At 54.3% G+C, this 19598-nt stretch overlaps 1 protein-coding gene and 1 long non-coding RNA gene across 7 annotated transcripts in view; one reads left to right on the forward strand and one right to left on the reverse strand.

Moving 5' to 3' along the window:
- The window catches only part of PAK4 (p21 (RAC1) activated kinase 4), a 45163-nt gene extending 31852 nt beyond the window's left edge, over window positions 1–13311 (reverse strand). For 3 of the 5 annotated variants that reach the window (XM_019819570.3, XM_011289876.4, XR_891157.4), the window contains exon 1: window positions 13157–13309. The gene's annotated coding sequence lies outside the window, so the exon portion shown is untranslated. Of the gene's footprint in view, window positions 1–11079; window positions 11208–13156 lie in introns of those variants that run through there. The other 2 variants (XM_011289878.4, XM_019819568.3) reach the window with 2 other exon arrangements.
- Window positions 11358–12523, forward strand: LOC111558140. 2 transcript variants are annotated; one of them, XR_006590236.1, is made up of 2 exons: window positions 11358–11546; window positions 12034–12523. It is a non-coding gene; the product is annotated as an uncharacterized LOC111558140 (long non-coding RNA). The 2 variants fall into 2 exon arrangements; XR_002738724.2 differs by having other exon boundaries at window positions 11415–11546; window positions 11948–12523.
- Window positions 13312–19598: the final 6287 nt, after the last annotated feature.

The following is a 19598-nucleotide window of genomic DNA, read 5'->3' on the forward strand; positions in this document are numbered from 1 at the left end:
GTGCTGAGCGTCACACACGCCACTGACTCGCTCACTCCTCCCAGCTACTCCCAGGAGGCAGCGGGAACCCATCTCCTGCTCCAGATGTGGGAACCGACGCCGCCGCGGCATCCGGGGCTCCGGGGACCGGCCGGGGCCCCAGGGGAAGCTCTGCCAGAACCGGAGAGGCCCAGTGGGGAGCCCTTGCCCTGAGTGGGCGTGGGAGAGGAGGCCAGTGAGCCCTGGCGAGCACTGGACCCATTTTCCCTCGTTCTCCTCAAATAGTAAAGGCCCCCGCGATGCAACCTCCACATCTGAGCATAAGCTTTTGCTGAAACCAAACCCTGGGTTGCCCCGCAGGAGCTTGAAATGGTAACCGGCCACAGAGGGCACCACCAGACTTTTGGGCCCGCGGAGGGATCTTGGGTCACAGGATCGGTCACGTCAGGGTCTGCCGCCTGCCCGGACAGTCCTCCCGCGAGGCAGCAAAGCCGGCCCCAGTACCCCCAAATATCAGTGGGACGCTTGCCCCCACCCCCACTCCAGGTGTCAGGAGAGGTGATGGGGGCTGCGAGGGTGACGCCGGCATCCTTCCCATCCCTGTCCTGGGCTGGTGGACACCATCTCCCTCTGTGGCTTCAGCAGGATCCTGGCTAAACGGGAAGCCGGACAAGCTTCGACTCGCGGAGGAGGGAGTGAGAAATCGAGGCCGGGGAAAGGGGGAGAGAGGAGAAAGGCAGAGAGACATGGGGAGAAAGAGAGGAGGAGGGCAGGGAGACAGAGAAGGCCGCCTCCAGGAGCCTGGAGGACCCAGGGATGGGAAGACGGGACAGCGGCAGAGGCTGTACCGCCAGCACGGAAGCCCTCCCTGGGCCCAGCGGCCTCATCTGTAACGTGGGAACAACAGTCCTATCTTCCGACAGTGCGCCTGTGGGGGTGACGTGGCTCAATCACGCCATGTCAGGAGCCTGGAAAGTGCCCCCAACGTTGCAGAAGTGAACACGTTTGCTATCATTTCTGTAGGCCGGTGGCTCTCATCTTAGCTAGTCACCCAGGGAACTTAAAACAAAACAAAACAAAACAAAACAAAACAAAACAAAACAAAACAAAACAAAACAAAAACTAATCAATGCTCGGGCCCCACAGCCAGAGATTGGGATGCAAACAAACGATCTGGGCTCGATAACCCCAGATGATTTAAGGTGCAGCCGGGGGTAAGTAGGATGTCAGGGGCTGGGCAGGACACACAGCTCCAGGCCTGAGGCCTGGGGGGTGGGAGGGGAGAGGTGGGATTTGTAAAGTGAGACAGACTGATGACGGAGGGGGAGGGAAGGAGAAAGGAGGGCTGGGGAGGGGCAGGGGCATCGCCTGGGAGGCCCCTCTGCCTGCTCATCCTCCCCCACCTCGGGCCACCAGGAATCCGGGGCCTGCAGAGGAATGCAGGCGGGCCTGGCACGGCCATCTCCGGGTCCCCTCCCCCTGCACAAACTCCCAGGAGCCCACCTCCGCCTGGCCCAGCCAGAAGCCTCCCCTGGGAAGGCATCAGCTAGCCCTCAGTCCTCCAGCCCTCCCAGGCTTCTCGGAAGGCCCATGCTGAACCCCTTCTCCTTTTGGGTTCTCTGCAGCTCACATGCTGGACCAGGCGCCAGGCCCAGCACTTAGCAGGGGTGGAGTGAGTGGCCCTGACAGCCAGCAGGGAGTAGCAGAGCTTATCACCTGCTCTGGTGGGCGGGGCAGGGGGAGGGGCGACCTGAGAAGGCCTCCCAGAGGGGGTGACCTCTAGTTCAAGTCTCGGTGAGGAATACTTGAGATGAGGGCACTTAAGAAAGGTGGGCAAGGCTAAGTGCAGCAGGCAAGCAGATCGGGGCAGGGCCCGGTCCACCAGAGGGGGCTCCAGGTTTGGGTCCTCGCCCCCGGCAGTGGGAGACATGGAAGGATGTCAGGCGGAGAAGGAACCCGCGCTGACCTCAGCCACACCAGCTGCCCTCCACCTCTCTTCTTTCACGGGGATGGGAAACACCAGCTGGTCCACTGGAGGGTGCCAGGGTATCCCCAGGTCCTGCCACCCCAGAGGGGTAGAGCTGGGCCCTGGTTCCTTCCTGCCACGCTGTGAGGAGACTCCTCCAGAGCTGCTTCCCGCATCCCTGAGCCTGTTCCCCGATAATTAAACTGTAAGCTGATTAGTCAAGGAAAACCTTTAATTAGCCCTTGAAATCATTCAGGAAAATTACAACCTCCTCTCCGGGCACCCTGCCTGCCTTCTCCCAGGGCCCAGGAGTGATGCCAGGGAGGAAGCAGGGTCTGGGGAGGGGGACTTCTGCCCCTAATGTGAGCCTCACCTGGCAAAGGCCAAACCTAGGGTGCAAGGCACCTTGTGGGAGAGGAAGGCACGGACTCCCCTGGCCACATCATGAAGTACCTCGGAATAAATCCAACAAGAGGTGGGCAAGGACTGGAAAAGTCCAAGTGCTGGAAAAGCAGGGCACGTTCCTGAGAGACGTCAGGGAAGACAAATAAATGGGGAAATATACCATGTTCATGGACTGGGGAGACAAAATGTTGTGTCTGTGTGTGTGACAAGATGCTTGTCTAACATTTAAATAGAACTCTTGAACTCTTGAACTCTTGAAGAACAAGAATAGAACTCTTGAAGAACAAGTAAGAGTGTTTGCTCTCCCCATGATCAAAACTTCTTATCAACTACAGAAATTAGGGCAGCATGGTAGTGATGCAGGAATAGGCCAAAAGAGCGAGAAAAGGACAGAGCACTCAGAGAAAGACCCAGTTATACAGACATGTGATCTATGAGAAGCCTGACTGTGGAGAAAAGTGAGCCTGTTTTTAATAAATGGTATTTGGAGGATTGGGGATCCAGATGAAGAATATGAACCTGGATGCCTACCTCACACCACACACACACACACACACACACACACACACACACACACCCAGGACAAAGAAAGACTAAAGGTGAGAAGCAGGACTATAAAACTGTAAAGGAAATGAGTGATACATTTGACCACATTAAAATTAAGAGCTTCTGTTCATCAAAAGATACAATAAAGAAGGCGAAAAGACAGGCAGCAGGCCAGGAGAAGATACGTATAGCATCTCAGAAACACAAAGGCTCTCATCCAGAACCTAGGATTTAACTCAAAGAACTGACAAATAAAAATGCAGACAGCCTGATGGAAAATGGGCAAGTGACTTGAACAGGCTCTTCACAAGAGAGGAACTTCCAGATGTCCCAGGAACAGGTGAAAGGCTGCTCCACCTGACCGGCCACCAGGGAAAGGCAAATCGGCAGGCTGAGGAGATACCACCGGACCTGCTTAGCACCAGCTTTCAGGACAGGCTAGCACTCCCCACTGGTCCCACCCTTACCCTCTATGAAAGGGGTCAAATAGTCACGGCCACCTTCTGGGATCCCGGGATGCACTGAGCAGACGCACAGGAGTGCTACGTGGGGCGCCGGGCCTGGTACGTGCAAACCTTCAATTAGTTTTCCCTATTAATCAGTCTAGGGAATAAGCACTCCCCAGACCCGAGGTCATTTCAGGCCCTCCCCTGCCTCTGAGCAGGGATGCCCCCGAAGGCTGAAAGTCCAAGAGGCAGACGCCAAGTGGGTAGCAACGGGATCTGTTTATCCACCAACCACTGTGTCCCTGGAGACAACAAAGGGCCACAGTATTTGTGGAAGGGAAACGAAAACAATCACGTTCATATTTATACGCCAGGCATCAGCTAAGTATGTTAGGAGCAGAACTTCATAGATGCCCTAGAACACCCAGGGTGGCCTCGATTCTAGAGAAGAACCGGGACGTGGAGAGGCCCGCGTGGCCGTCTGCATTCAAAATCCAGACTGACCACAGAACTGACACTGCTACCCTTCAATTCCCCGAAGGCCCCTGCGCTCTCCCAGCCTCAAATGCCCATCCCCAGCCAACCTCTATCCACCCTTCAAGTGGTGTTCCCTCCTTACCTGGGGCAGATCTCCCGTCATTAGTCACTGCACTCAGGTGACAAGAGCACTCACAGCTTAGCACGGCTCATTCATTCCTGCTTTCACGTTTAGTCCGCCAGCGTTGACTGAGCAATCACGACACATACACATCAAGCTGAGGTTCTAGCAAGGGACACGGTAAGGGTCTCCCACGCTTACCCCCCGGCCCATGAAGCCAAGTTATGAGGGGCAGGGAGGACAATAAGCCAAGTGACCCACAAATCCTAATGTAATGTAATGTAGGATGAGTGCTACAAACAAAATCAAGCAGGGGAAGGCGGGAAGAGACGGTGACAGGTCGCAGAGGAAGCAGCATGAACCAAAAGCCCTGAGGCAGGACCCAGCCTAGAATGTTCCAGGAACAGCATGGCAGGAGAGAAGGGGAAGCTGGCAGGGAAGCTGGCAAGGAAGCTGGGCCAGGATCTCATGCCCCACCCCCCAAAGAGATGAAGCCACAGGAGGGTCCCCAGCAGGCAGAGACACGATGTGACCCCAGCTCCCTCTGTCCTCATGGGAGGATGGACTGTGGGGGCAGCGGGGGTGCGGGGAGTGAGGAGGTGGGGGAAGAGAGTGGATTAAGTAGGGGCTGACACAGGGAGAGTGAAAGGTTCTGTTCTGAAGGTACAGCGAGTGGCTTTCCTACCATGGTGGATGCGAAGGAAGAGGACAAGAGGAGTCAGGATGATACCAGACTCCTGGCCGGATCTACAGGATGGATGGGGTGCCCACTGATGAGACAGGGTCACTGGGGGACGACGGGGGCTCGGGAGTCTGGCTTCCTTTACCTGTCTGTGTGTCGACCTTTGACCAAGGTCTGTGCACTAAGACAGGGTACACTAAGGGCCACCTACTGTGGTCACCTCTGGTTCCCGTGGCCCCAGTACAGCGCCTACTCAGGAATAAGCACTTGACTCCTACTGGAAGGACGGGTAAGAGCTGGCAGGGACAGGAACATGGGAAGGACAGAGTAACGAGAGGACTCCAATCAATGATAAACAAGCACATGTTACTTCTGCAGAACAGAATATAAAATGTTCCAAGCTCAATTAAAAACTTTGACCGACCAGGGGTGCTGGTTAGGTGTCCCGTCTGCCTCTTGGTGTCGGCTCAAGTCATGATCTCTCAGTCGTGGGTTCGAGCCCCGCATGGGGCTGTGCGATGTTGATGCAGAGCCTAGCTGGGATCCTCCCTCTCTCTCTCTCTCTCTCTCTCCTCTCTCTCTCTCTCCCTGCCCCTCCTCACCTCTCTCTCTCTCAAATAAACTTAAAAAAATTAAAAAAGAAAGTTTGACCAAACGTTGGTGAGGATGCATAGTGCACATTGGTACCATACCCTACCTCTGACCCAAGCAAGGCACCCTGGGTAGATTCCCTGGAAAAAGCATGCACACGTGCCCTAGCAGACGAGTTCAAGGACATTTATACCCTGCACAGCAGGAGACAGAGAGATCTGTTCTGGTTTATTTCCACGACAGAATACTACACAGCAGTGACAGCAGACGAGGGGCCTGCCACTCTCGAGCGCGCGGCTGGACCTCCCAGATTGCGGACCAAAGACGGCGGGCACAAACGAGGACGCGCCGGAGGACTCCATGTATATGAAGTTCAAAAGCAGGCAAGGGTGGGGGATGCATGCCTGGTAAGAACTCTCCAGAAAAGCAGGGACGCAGGGACCCCCAAGGCCAGGGGGGTGATCACTCCTGGGGTCGTGATCGAGAGAGTGGGGGTGGAGGCTTCCAGGGTGAGGTGTCCTGTCTCCCCCCGGGTGTGGTGAGGGTGCCGGTTCCTCCTATAATTATGTGAAATTGAGGCGTGCGCTTACGCGCATTTCCGGAGGCATATTACGTTTCACGATTGGTACACGTATAAAAGTAGTAGAATCATAAACATACATAGACACACACGTGGCATCTCGGAGTCAAATCATCTGGGGTCAGGTTGCTGTGGAAGATCTGGGGGCGCCCGCGGGCAGCAGAGGAGGGGTCCCTAGGGAGAGAGGAGGCAGACCGGCCTGGGGGTCCTCACCTGAGCGGCAGGTGCTGAAGAGCCCTGCCCTCCGGCCATGTCCTACTTTCTCCCTATTCCCAGCACCGACTGCTGAGGGGAAGGGAGGGGAGGGGAGGGGAGGGGAGGAAGGGGCAGGAGGAGGGCGGGAGGAGGCCCAGGATAGCCAGGCGGCTTCCCTTCCCGTGGTGTGGGAGCGGCTGAAACCAGACTGGGGAAGTGAGCCGGGCCGAAACCTCAGCACAATGCCACTTTATCAGGAGTTTCCAGAGCCAGGCCCCAGGCACCTGGGGGTGGAAGCAGGGAGGGCCTGGAACCCCGGGAAGACACAAAGGGGGGGGGGAGGGGGGGAGGGGGGCGCGAGAGAGCCTTCTAAGCCCTCAGGCTTAGTTCCGGGGGTGGCACAGGTCGTGTGCCAAGGTGGTCAGGAGGCAGACTCGGCAGTGGCCCCAGGCAAGTCTCCCAGGCTCTCAATCTCCTCCCCTGTGGAAGGGGAGTAACAGGAACGCCCCGATCTGGAGGGTGCTGGCGGGGGCCAATAAGTCAGTTCGCAGGAGCACGCAGAGGGAGGCCCGTGAACAGTCCTGGTATCGGGTGAGACTATGCATGTTATCACTAGCAGCTAAGTCTCTGAGCGCCTTCGATGCACTTTGCCTGAAGATTCCGCATCTATATCCTCACAACAGCCCTTCGGCGAGGTACCGCCGTCGTCCCCGTTTTATGGATAAGGACGCCACGGCACAGAGCGGTTAAGTGACCACTCAGCTAATAGGGGCAAAGCTGGCGCCAGAGTCCATGCCCTCAGCCTCCACCGTGTCACTCAAGTTAAGAACTCCAGACTGGAGCCAGGAGGGCCTGGGGTTCGAGTCCTGGATCTGCCACTTATTTGCGCGGGGGTTGCCAGCCTGTGCCTCAGTTTCCCCTTCTCAGGGAAAGTAAAAATCCCACAAACAGCTCCCGGGAAAGGAAGCCTGGATGGCTTTCAACAAACACAGAAATGCTCCATTTCATTCACATGAAAATCAGGACCTCAGGACCTTACGGGTAAGGACGGGCAAAGATCAAAGTATCAGGTAACACCCAACAACACTGCCAGCCCGGAGGAAAACCTCAACCTCAGAGCCACCAGACCCCGGGGCTGGGGTGTAAACGGGCAGGCCAGAGCCCTATGGGCAGAGCTACCAGAGTGCGCACCTCAGACCCCCGAGCCCGTCTCCAGAGCCGCACCCAGAGCCGCGCTCACAGGCGTGAAGCCCTGTCCAGAAGAGGGAAAGGCTGGAAGGGCGGGAACGGCCACTGACGCGAACACAGGCGCATCAGGGGACATCACACGGCCGCAGAGAGCGCTCCACAGAACGGAAGGGGAAAAACTGCAAGGGTTGGGACAGAATACCAACATGGGAAGTCGGCTCCACCTGGGGAGAAACAAAAGGGGGCAGATCGTGTGCAGGAACAGACGTCGCAAGAAAGAAAAGATGCCGGGAACAACGGCTGTCTCTGGGAAGGGGACGGACAGCCAGGCCCGGAGAGGGGTTTCCTCGTCACCCTGCAGCCTGCTGTGCCGTGCGGAGGTTTGCAACTCTTATGTAGGGGACAACGTGCACACGGAGCAAAAACGTGCCTCTTTAAAACGAAGAAGACGCTGGCAGAGAGAAATGAGGTTACCAAGCCCTCCCCCTCCGGGCCCCTGGGCAGAGCCACCGCGAGGATGCTCAAAAAGCACAGCCAGCGCCTGGCCTGGCCGCCCCGGGAGGCTGGGAGCCCACGAGGAGGACGCCGCAGCCCAGGAGGACGGGGCGCACGGAAACGGAGACTGTTAAAACTGCTGAATTATTAAACTGTTACCGCAAGCTCACCGTGGGCCGGGCAACGTGCTAAGCGCTTTCCAGCACGATCTACAACCCTCCCAACGGCCCATTTCACAGGTGAGGAACGTGAGGCCGGGAGGCTCCGGCTCTTTCCCAGGGGCCCCAGCTAGGGGGAGCCGGGATGCTGTGGACGGCGTGGCCCCCGGCACGGAAGTGGTCACTGCCCCTGAGGACGGCAGCAGCACCTGGGGAAAGGCAGGGCAGGACCAGAGGGCCCCAGGAGACAGGCTGCGGTGAGGGGTGGCTTCTGTCTCATCCGCCACAGCCAGCTCCCCTGGGACCTGGCAGAGCTCCCCTCTGCCCCCCTGTGCTCCCCCCACACCTTCCTGTGGGCCAAGGCGGCCGGCGGACAACAAGCCCCAGCCCCGGAAGGGTGGTTGGGGCGGGAAGGGTCCCATTTCCCTGGCCGTGACTTGGAAGGAGACCGCTTCCTGCTGGCAGCATCTGTGGCCGCCTGGCTCGGGTGATGGGATAAACAGCTGCTGGGGACACCCCGACCGGCGTCTGGCCAGGAAGTCTGGTCTACTGTGAGCCAGCAGGACAAGGAGGGGCGAGGCAGTGGATAAGAGAGCGAAGGGGTTGTGGGGGGCCCCGAGGGAGGTAGGGACCCGGGGCCCAGAAACAGCCCAGGTTGAACAGACCTCCAAGGAGCTTCCATCTAATAAAGAGGAGCCTGGGTCAGGCCCAACTGGACAGGAAGAGACCTTGTCTCATCAAAACCACTTCCAAATCACTGAGAACAGCCACAGCTGGCAGTGACTCCAGAGTCTGAAGGCCTGGAGTTCCTGTCCTACCTCTGCCACTTGCCTGCTGTGTAATCTTAGACTTGTCGCCTACCTCTCTGGGTCTCAGTTTTCTCATCTCTAAAGTGGGGACAATAACAGCACCTACCTCGTAGGCTGTCTGTGGAGATCCAATGGGTTAATATGTGGAAAGCACCCACGATTTCGACAGCACACAGATCCCTCCTCCATCACGGCCGCCCTCATCCTCTCCGCCCTCATCTGCTGGGACTATTACAGCAGCCTCCCTGCGGTCTCCCTGCCACCGCCCCCCATGATCTGGGCCCCACATGGCAAAAGGAGCAACCCTTATAAAAGAGAAACGGGATGGGGGCGCCCGGGTGGCTTAGTCTGTTAAGTATACTCTTGATCTCGGCTCAGGTCACGATCTCAGGGTTCATGAGTTTGAGCCCCGAGTTGGGCTCTTCTCTCACAGTGCAGAGCCTGCTTGGAATTCTCTCTCCCTCTCTCTCTGCCCCTACCCACCTTGTGCTCTCTCACTCTCTCTTTCAAGATAAATAAACTTTAAAAGAAGTTTTTTTTTCTTTAAAGAAAGACACCAGATGTTGCTTGAAACCTTCCAATGATCCTCATTAGACACACTCCTCGCCTCAGCCTGTCGGCCCCCCGTGTATCTGCCACATCTTCCCCGCCTCCCCGAGCTCAGTGGCCACACTGGCCTCCGTGCTGGGACCTGACCATCTCGGGGCCTTTGCACTTCCCATACCCACTGCCCGCTCTATTCTTTCCACCTCCTTTCTAGGCCTGGCTCACTCTTTCTCATCGGTCAGATGTCTCCTTCTCTAGAAAGCCCTCACTGACTCCCCAGGCTGGGCCAGGTGCTTCCCGGATCCTAACCTTGACGCCTCTGCTTGCACTTCCCCATCCCAGCCCTGACGCTCTGGGCCGTCATTGTCTGGGGATGGGGCCCGTGTCCCTGGTATGCCAAAATCCGTGCAGGCAGGGCCGGGGCCGTGTTGGTTGCCAGTGGGACCCGTGGTCAGACACACAAAGAGTGTGACAGGCTCTGCCTGTCGCTTTCCACACTTCACCTGCTTCCTCCCTGCCCCGTTCCTGAGGAGGTTCAAGTCAGTACGGTTTCCTTCCCCACCTCAGCCCTGAGAGATGCCTCCCCAGGAGAGCTGTGTCAAAGCTGTGGTCACTGCCCCGGATGCCCTACGGGGCAAAAGCCTGGGTGTGGGGGCTCCGTGGGTGTCAGGCCCCAGCTAAGCCCATCGCGTGAACCACCTCCTCAACTGCTCCCAGCCAGCCCGGGGGCGGGGGGTGGGCATGAAGCCACCATCTCATGGCTGAGTAACGCCATTTCAGCGGGGGCCGTGAACTCGCCCAAAGCAGGACGTGGCGTGAAGGGAGCCCTCAAGCCTGGCTGGAAAGCAGACTGGTACAACTGCTTAGGACAGCAATTTGGAAGGTCCAGCAGCTCCACTGCGAGTCCCATGCCCGCGAGAGACTCTGGCCACGGTATCCAAGGAAACACGTTCTAGAATGTTCGACCCAGCACCGTCACTGTCCCAATGGGAAACCACCCAAATGTCCACCAAGAGGTGAACAGGTAACTCCTGTGTGGCATAATCACAAAAAGAAACACTCACGGCCGAGACCGTGAATCCTAGTGCGACACGCATCCTCGCGGAGCAACAGGTGGACTCCAACGTCGAGCAGGAAAAGCAGGCTGCTTACCGGGATACCACTTACATGATCCGTGAAACCGGAAAACAGCGGCGGTCAACCCTGGCTGGCCACCAGAGCCACGTACTGATCCCAGCCCCACCCCAGACCCAAGCGGATCCAAGTCGGAATCTCTACAGCTGGCCTGGGCGACGGCATTTTTGAAAGCTCTCCAGGTGACTGCAGTGTGCAGCCAGGGTTGAGGGCCGTTGCTCTGTCATTCCAGAACACTCTCAAAGGCAGTAAAAGTAGGAAGACCCGCAGAGGAGCGCTGAACACCAAATCCAGTGCCGGGCAGCCCGGCAGGGAGGCTGGGGAGGGGGCGGGGCATTGAACTCAACACTGCAAGCTCTGAACTTGAGGCCCAAGGTGGAGGGGGGAGTGCTCTGTTATACTGAATGCTTCACTTTCTTCCCTAGTCTAAAATGTATCATCAGGAATAAGACTGGCAAGTAAGAAATGACTTGCCTAAGGTCCCTCGGCCGGTGACAGGGCAGGGACCCGAACTTGGGTCCCCAGTGCCAAAGCCCCGTCCCTCCTTTTCTGTGCCAAGCCCGGGATGCTGAGCAAGCTGGAACCGCGAGGGCACGAGGCTGGGCTGACCTCATGGGGCTGCCTGGCAGTGTGCCCACCCAGTGACCCTGCCCAGAAGGGGGCGGGGCGGCTGGCTGAGAAAGCCAGGAGGCGGATGGAAAGAGGCCCTCCACGGTCTCTGAGGTCCTCCCAAGGAAGACAAACGCTAACACAGCACCTACCGTGTGCCAGGTCCTGGGTCAAGCGCTTTACACCTTGCACCCTCACAGCAATCCCACGAGGTGGCCACTATCGCTATTTCCATTTTGCAGACGAAAAAAACGGAGGCCCAGAAAGTTAAGCGACTTGCCCACAGTCACAGCCCGTGAGCGCTGGAGCTGCGTGTGAATCCCTGTTCCAGCGCCCGCGCTCCGAACCAGTCCCCAGTACTGCTCCCCAGACCCAGGGCAGGTACCCATCCCCTCCCTGCTCCACCGCCCCTCCCAGGCCAGGCACCCCAGGGGTACGGATGAAGCCATGTGTCACTGGCTGGGGGTCTGCTTCCAGTCTGCTCCCACGAAGGGATGCCGAGAGCCCTTGGAGGCCAGGGATTCCGTGTCTCTTCCACTGCTATGGTCCCGGCGCCCAGCAGCGTCCATCGTTCGACCACCAACAGCCGAGCATCCTCTACCGCCGGGCAGGGCTTCAGGTGGGTGTTCAGGGAAGGAACAACATGGGGGAAACTCCCGCCGTGGGGGGCCCACATTCTGGGGAGGAGGCAGGGAATAAACAGTGCCCTGAAAAACCGAGTAAGAACAGAGCAAAGGGCTGGGGAGAAAACAAGATAGTGAGATAAAGAGTGTGAGGGACTGTGAGAACTGGGTGGAGTGACTGGGAGTGAGGGGGCAGGGTGGGGAAAGGATTCCAGGCAGAGGGAACAGGAAGGTCAAAGCCCTGGAGGGTGGCATATGCCTACAGAGAGTAAGAACAGCAAACAGGCCAGTGGGGTTGGACCTCGAGGAGGGATGGGGAGGAAATGAGGTGGGGGCGACTGAGGACCAAGGTGAGAGCTTGGGGCTTTCAGTACAGAGGATACTCAACTTTGTACAGGGTCCCACTCAAGGACACCCTCTCCAGGCAGAAGCCCATCAGACTCATTGAACTCTGGGCCACCCACAAACACCCCACTCCCATAGGTCCCAGGGAACTTCTCTTCCCAGATCACGCCCTTCCAAGAAGCCCAGAGACAATCCATTCCAGTCCAGGGAGTGGCTCAGCTTTGCCCGGCCCCCTGCTTCCAGGAACAGACCTTCAACAATCTACAGTATGAGGACTGGGGGCAGGAGCTCTGGAATCAGTCAGACCCAGCTTGGAATCGGCCTCTGTTACTCAACAGAAGCTATCTGAGCCTCAGTTTTCCCGTCTGCAAAGTGGGTCTATCCGGTACCCACTTCACAAGATTGTGGTAGAATGAAACAGCACTGAGAACAGCGTGAGCCGTCATTAAATGATAGACAAGGTTATGTTTGAGAGCATCGTACCATTCTGCGCCCAGAACTCCAGAGTTTGAATCCCAACCCCACAACTTATTCGTTAGATGATCCGGGGCTAATCACTTGGGCTCTTAATAATAGTGCCAACCCTGTAAGGCTGTAGTGAGGATTAAACATATGCAAAGCATCTAAATGAACTGGCACATAGCGATTTGTAAGTGTTTGCTATTATTTTCATTATTTGCGGGAGGGGGCTTTTACTCCACCAGGACCTCCCTGACCTCTCTCTGGGACATTCCTCCCGTCCTCCCCAGCAATGCATCCCTCTAGGCTTTTAACTTTTGACCCTCAGGTACATCATCTGTCAGATTCTGACCTTTGCCCTCCTTTGGCCACGCCCCACATTTGATCCCTTAAAAAGAGGTCCCCCAACCTAAATCTCAGGCATCTGCTCCGCTGGTCGCTGCCTTAAACCTGAGAACCACCAACCCCCTTAGCTGCGATCTCTGACCCTGGTAGGCGCACCCGGCCTTCAAGTGATGAGTTCTGACCCCCATTTTTGACACTCGCCCCGAGCCCCCTCGACCGCGCCCCATTCTAAATTTCGAAATTTGCGCTCTCCTTCGCCACGCCCCCTTCGCCAGTTTGACCTCTGACCTCCCCTACCCCACCCTCCCCAGCAATATTGACCCCCGACCCCTCGGACGCGACCCTTCCCTCCTGAGTGAACTTTGACCCCAGCGGCCCCGCCCCCTACTTGTGTAAACGATCTCCCACCGCCATCGCCCGGCCCACCCCAAACCCCTGGCCAGACCGTTTATCCTACCGGATCGGCGCTGCAGTCGCTCGCGGCCTAGCTGCTCGACTCGGAATTCCGAACCCTCACACGGCCCTCAACTCTCTTGCGCCGCCGCCACCGCGGCCACTGCCGCCGCCATGTTAAATCCCCAACGAACATCCGGGGCTTTCCCCCCTCACCGCCCACCAGTCCCCATAGCAACGGGGCTGACCGGGCAGGGGGCAGGGCCCACTCGGGGGCGGAGCTGGGCCGCGGGCAGAACCCGCTCCAGCCTCTGATTGGTGCATGTTGTCCAATCGGAGGCCTTGGGGATGAAAATGCCAAGCGGGGATTGGAAAATTTGGAAAGGGTGCCGGGAAGCTGGCTCCCCGCCGGATCGAGTTCTTAAAGGGGAAATGACTATTCTCTTGTAACAGACCCACCTTACACTAAAAAGAGTTGGTGGGTGGAAAGCGGTAATGCGCAATAGTGGCCAGAAACAGTTATGACGAACTTCTCATGTGCCAGACACCCGACCAAATGCTTTACTTGCATCGTTCCGCTAAACACTCACTAAATCCCTATTTTATTGTTAATACCCAATTTACGGGTAAAGAAACTGAGGCTCAAAGTGGTGACCTAGCTGCCTCAGGATTACAGGACATAGACAATGAGTTTTTTTTTTAATTTTTTTTTAATGTTTATTTATTTTTGAGACAGAGAGAGACAGAGCATGAACGAGGGAGGGTCAGAGAGAGAGGGAGACAGAATCTGAAGCAGGCTCCAGGCTCTGAGCTATCAGCACAGAGCCTGACGCGGGGCTCGAACTCATGGAGATCATGACCTGAGCTGAAGTCGGTCGCTTAACCGACTGAGCCACCCAGGCGCCCCAGATAATGAGTTTTGAACGACAGTCTGTCTGAGTTCAGGAACTTGACCTGAAATCAAGACACTATTTGATCTTACTCTTTTTAATAAGTTTTTAAAAAGTGAATAATGTGTCAAAAAAAAAAAAAAAAAAAAAGGAAACTACCAGAAAACAACAAAATCCTTAAGCTAAACCCAGACAAGCTGTCCTGTGATTTCACTCACTGGGCACCAGCTACCTTGCCCTTCCAGAAAAATATCAGGTGCTCTCCCATCTCAAAGTCTTTGCATTGTCTGTTCCTTCTGTCCAGAGTAGCCTTCCCCCAGGTACCCCAGGGCTCCCTGTCTTGACTCCAGTGTTTTACTCCTGTATCACCTTATCAGTGATCTTATACCTTCGCACCTTAACTAAAGCAGCAAACAACCTTCTCTCCAGCTACTAAACCCTTCACTTTGTCTGCTTTTTTTTTTTTATTTCCCTGCTGTAATCACCTTCTAACAAACGAGATGATTAGCTAATTGTAGTTATTGTTTTTTGGTAGTTCCCTCTACCGAAATGTCAGCTCGAGGAGGGCATGGGTTTTGTCTGTTTTCTTCACTGTGCATGCCCCAGTACCCTTGCACTGTTGGTATGTAGATGATCAATAAACATTTACTGAATGGGGTGGTTGGATGATTCCTAAATCCACCCCCACAGAAATACTCTTAAACGCGGAATGCATTCTGCCTCCCTCCCCCCCCCCCCCCCCCCCCCCCCGCACACACACCGGAACAGTGTCTAGCACATAGTAGGCATTTAATTAATGCCTGTGGAGGCAATGAATGGATGATTGCATGAGTCATTTTTTTTTCTGTACGTTTACCTACCCCTTTTGTCTTTAACAGAATCAGAGGCATACGTTTATAAAGAATTTTATATGTTTTTAAAAACAAGATGGGAAATATCACCAGTATCTTCCCATGTCATTTTCTTCGAGAGCATTAGTTTTAATGGCTTCAGATGCCATCCTGTCAATGAACTCTGATTTGTTTAACCACTCATTCTTGTTGAACATCGAAGCTGTGATAAATATTTTGCTATTATAAATAATACCCCCCCCCATTCAAGCAGTTAAATATTTGTGCACATCTCTAATTATTTCCTTTGAATAAATTCCCACAAATGGAACTGCTGGGTCAAAGGAAATGTACAACTTTAAGATTTAATAATAGTAACAGTTGCCATGCCTGGAGCTAAGCTGTGTAATTTTAACAACAGGGGCTATGATTATTCGTGCCTGCGCTTCGCAGAGGAAATCCAAGCTTAGAGAAGTAACTTTATTTGCTCAAGTCACACAAGCTAATGGGGCAGAGCCAGGGCTCCTCCCCACCCTTGATTCCCAGCCAAGGCTCTCGCTACCTGCCCTCTGCTGCCTCCCGGCGGCCCGGAACACAGGCTGCCAAATTGTGCTCCAAGGATGCAATTCGCGTTCCCACCAGCGTTCAGAGGGAACGTGCACTTTTAGGCATCCTCGCCAGCATTAAACATTCTTGTTTTTGTGCTCTTTTGAAATCTGTATGTCCTACAGAGTCTCCGCTTTTTAAAAGTCAAGTCCAGTAGCGAAGATGACGGCACGCGATCCAGGTCGGAGTGATGGGAGGAGGGCCGGGGGTAGCCTTTGCCTCTTTGCGGCCCTCTTGAAGGCAGGGCATTAGGCTCTTGGAACTTAGTTGGGGATCTCGGTCAGAGATCAGACCCCCGGAACAAGCCCAGTGGTAGATCTCCTCCGAGGGCTTCCTCAGGATGGGCAATTAGACCCTCTTTCTTCAGGGCTCTGAGAGAAAAAAAATCAGCCTCCTCCAGAAGGCTTCCTGGAGGAGGTAGCCAGGAGGTGACCGCCCAATAGATCGAAACAGGTGAGGAGGACTTGGCCTCATAAAAATGGTAAATTTCAGTACATCAAGGGAAAAGATGAGTGGCGATACATAGATGGCAGACAAAGCTTTCTGTCCTTCATATGTAAAGAGCATTTTCAAATCAGTAAGAAAGATGAACATACAACATAAAAACAGGCAAAACACATGAACACAAATTTAAAATACAACGAATACGAAAAAAAATGGAATTGGCAAATCAAATGAATGAAATGGATATTAAACTCTTAAACAGATCCCTTTTTTGATCTCTCAGAAAAAATTTTATGTCATAATTAGTGCTGACAAGAATACCAGATAACAGCCACTCTCATACCCCACTTATAGGACTATGATCTTGGGGCAGGCTTTTGGTAATATCCATGAAGAGACTTAATAATGCTGTCAACCCTTTGATGCAATTCTTCTTCTTGGAATTGTTCTTAAAGGGAGAAAAAAAAAGACATAGACAAAGGAATATATGCGAATGTATAGGTGACGCTTGAATAACACAGATTTGAACTGCATCGGTCCACTAATAAGCATATTTTCAAACAAATTTCTTAAGTTTATTTATTTATTTTGAGAGCGTGCATGCACACAAGCAGGGGAGGGGCAGAGAGAAGGAGAGACAGAATCCCAAGCAGGCTCTGCACCATCAACGCAGAGCCAGATTCGGGGCTCCAACTCACAAACTGCGAGATCATGACCTGAGCCGAGATCAAGAGTCAGATGCTCAGACAACTGTACCACCCAGGCACCCCACTAATAAGCAGATTTTTAAAAAACGTTTATTTATTTTTGAGAGAGAGTGAGAGGGGTGGGGGAAGGGGCAGAGAGAGAGGGAGTCACAGAATCCAAAGCAGGCTCCGGGCTCCGAGCTGTCAGCACAGAGCCCAACGCGGGGCTCGAACTCACGGACCGTGAGATCACGACCTGAGCCGGAGTCGGACGCTTAACTGACTGAGCCACCCACGTGCCCCTACTCACCGTCGTTTTTTTTAATTACTAATGTATCATACCATACTTCACAATCTCCCTATTATTGCATATTCGTGTTGCTTCCAATTTTTCCCAGACTCTCTAAACACTTTCCCTGTATGACCTTATCTAATCCTCACCACTTCTCTATGAGGTGGGATCTTTAGCCCCATTTAACAGATGAGGAAACTGAGGCAGGGGAGGAGAGCGGGAGGTGGAACAAAGTCCCACCACTTGTAAGCAGCTCCGCTGGAATGTCCCCCAGGAAGTCTGACTTCAAAGCTGATGCTCTTCAAGACTGTTCAAATTCATTCAATAAAGACATTCGTCGAACGCCATCCGCGTGCCAAGCCTACTGGATAATTACAACCCCCGACATTTACTGAAGATTTTCTATTCTAGCAGGCCCTGTGCTCAGCACTTTGCATGCACCACCTCATTTAATCCCTACAACCAGCCTATGCACTTTTGTTATTCCCATTCTCCAAATGGGCGAAAGGGAACAGAGAAGTTAAGTAACTTCTCCAAAGCCACACAGGCAGCCTGGCTTCAGGGTCTAGGCTTCCAACCATTTCTCTTCTTTTTCAGAGAATGAATGCTTGAGAGAGAAATAATAAACACATGAACCAATGGCTAATACCAAACAAGGTGACAAGGGGGGCTCGAAACGTGTCACAGAATACAAGATTGCCACCGTAAAAAGAATGCAGAAGACACAGGACCCAGCGATCCCACGCGTGGGTATTTACTCCAGAGAAATGAATCCGTATATTCCCGCGATGACCCGTACAGGAAGGTTCATGGCGCTTGTTTTGGGGGGTTTCGGGGTTTTTTGTTTTATTTTTTTTCCACAGCGCTTGTGTTCACATCGCCGGAAACTGGAAACAACCCAAAACGTCCGTCAACTAGCGAACAGATAAACGGGTTGCCGTGTATCCATTCCAGGACGCTGCTCGCATAAAAAGGAAGGAATTGTTGGTAAGCGGGGCCTCGTGGATGAATTGCGAATGTGTTAGCCTGCGTGAAAGGAGCCAGTCTCTTACAGTTCTATTCCTAGCTTTCTGGAAAAGGTAAATCGAATCTTTGGTGACAGAGGGCAGCAGCTGGGGGACAACAGGAAGGGTTCGCGGCAAAGGGACAGGAGGGAAACTTTGGGGTGGTGGAAATGTTCCGGGTCTTGATTACAGTGGCGGTTTCATGGGAATACACATGGGCCCAAACTCCTCAAATTGTACGCTTTATTTTTCAAATGTGTGTATTTATTTATGTATGTTTAAAGTTTATTTTTGAGGGGCGCCTGGGTGGCGCAGTCGGTTAAGCGGCCGACTTCAGCCAGGTCACGATCTCGCGGTCCGGGGGTTTGAGCCCCGCATCGGGCTCTGGGCTGATGGCTCGGAGCCTGGAGCCTGTTTCTGATTCTGTGTCTCCCTCTCTCTCTGCCCCTCCCCCGTTCATGCTCTGTCTCTCTCTGTCCCAAAAATAAATAAAAACGTTGAAAAAAAATTAAAAAAATAAAATAAAGTTTATTTTTGAGGGAGAGAGAGAGAAGGGAGGGGCAGAGAGAGAGAGGGGGAGACACAGAATCCAAAGGAGGCTCCAGGCTCTGAGCCAGCAGCACAGAGCCCGACGCGGGGCTCGAACCCACGAACCACGAGATCATGACCTGAGCCGAAGTCGGAGCTCAACCGACTGAGTCTATCCCAATGCTTTCATTCCAGGGTATTTTCTCCGCAGTGCTGATCGCCATCCGGAATGCTCGCATGATAGTATTTTTGTTCATGGTTTCTTCTCTATCTCTCCCAGTAGAATTTAAGCCTCACAAGGGCCAAAACCGCCGCCCCTCCTGGGAACACTCACCCCAGCTTGCTGGACACACATCTGTGGAGCCTCCAAAAGCCTCGCTCTGCTTTGCCCTCCCAGAAGCTGTAGGGGCTTCCGCCCTGCAACCTGTCACTTGCTGGGCACGTCACACACGACAGGTGTTGCAATCGGCCAGACGCGCCTGTCTCCTGCGCACCCGGCAGTGGGAACCCCGAGGGCCAGGCCTTCGTCTGATTCACCTAAATTACCATCGTTCCTCCTATTTATTACCTGCTCCTTCAGCGCCAAGTGCCGCATTAAGCATTTTGTCTGCACGTCTCCTGCCTTCCCTCATTCACTCAAGCAGTGTTCATTGAGGAACTGCTTTGTTTCGGGTACTGGCACTCCAGGGGTAAACAGAGCTGGCAGAAACCCCCGTGCCCCAGGAGCTCAGTTTCCGATGGAGGAGATAAAGAATAAATCATGAAAGATGTATCTCCATAGCGGGTCCCAAAGCAAACGTGATCTGAAGGCAAATAAAGCAGGGAAAGGTAATGGGAGGTAGGGGGTGGGATGCCGTGTGGGTTTTTTTTTTTAAGTTTTTAATTTATTTACTTATTTTGAGAGAGAGAGAGAGAGAGAGAGAGCAAGCAGAAAAGGGGCGGAGAGAAGGAGAGACAACATCCCACGCAGGCTCTGCACCATCAGCGCTGCGCCGGATGCGGGGCTCGAACTCACAAACCGCGAGATCATGACCGGAGCCGAAGTGGGAGGCTCAACCGACTGAGCCACCCAGGAGCCCCGCTAGCTAATGAAATGCGGGACATGACAGAGGCGCCTGGGTGGCTCAGTCTGTTAAACATCTGACTCTTGGTCTCGGCTCAGGTCATGAGCTCACAGTTCGTGAGTTCAAGCCCCGCATCAGGCTCGGTGCTGATGGTGCAGAGCC

This window comes from Felis catus, chromosome E2 (assembly GCF_018350175.1).
Source record: "Felis catus isolate Fca126 chromosome E2, F.catus_Fca126_mat1.0, whole genome shotgun sequence".
Classification (NCBI taxonomy): Eukaryota; Metazoa; Chordata; class Mammalia; order Carnivora; family Felidae; genus Felis; species Felis catus.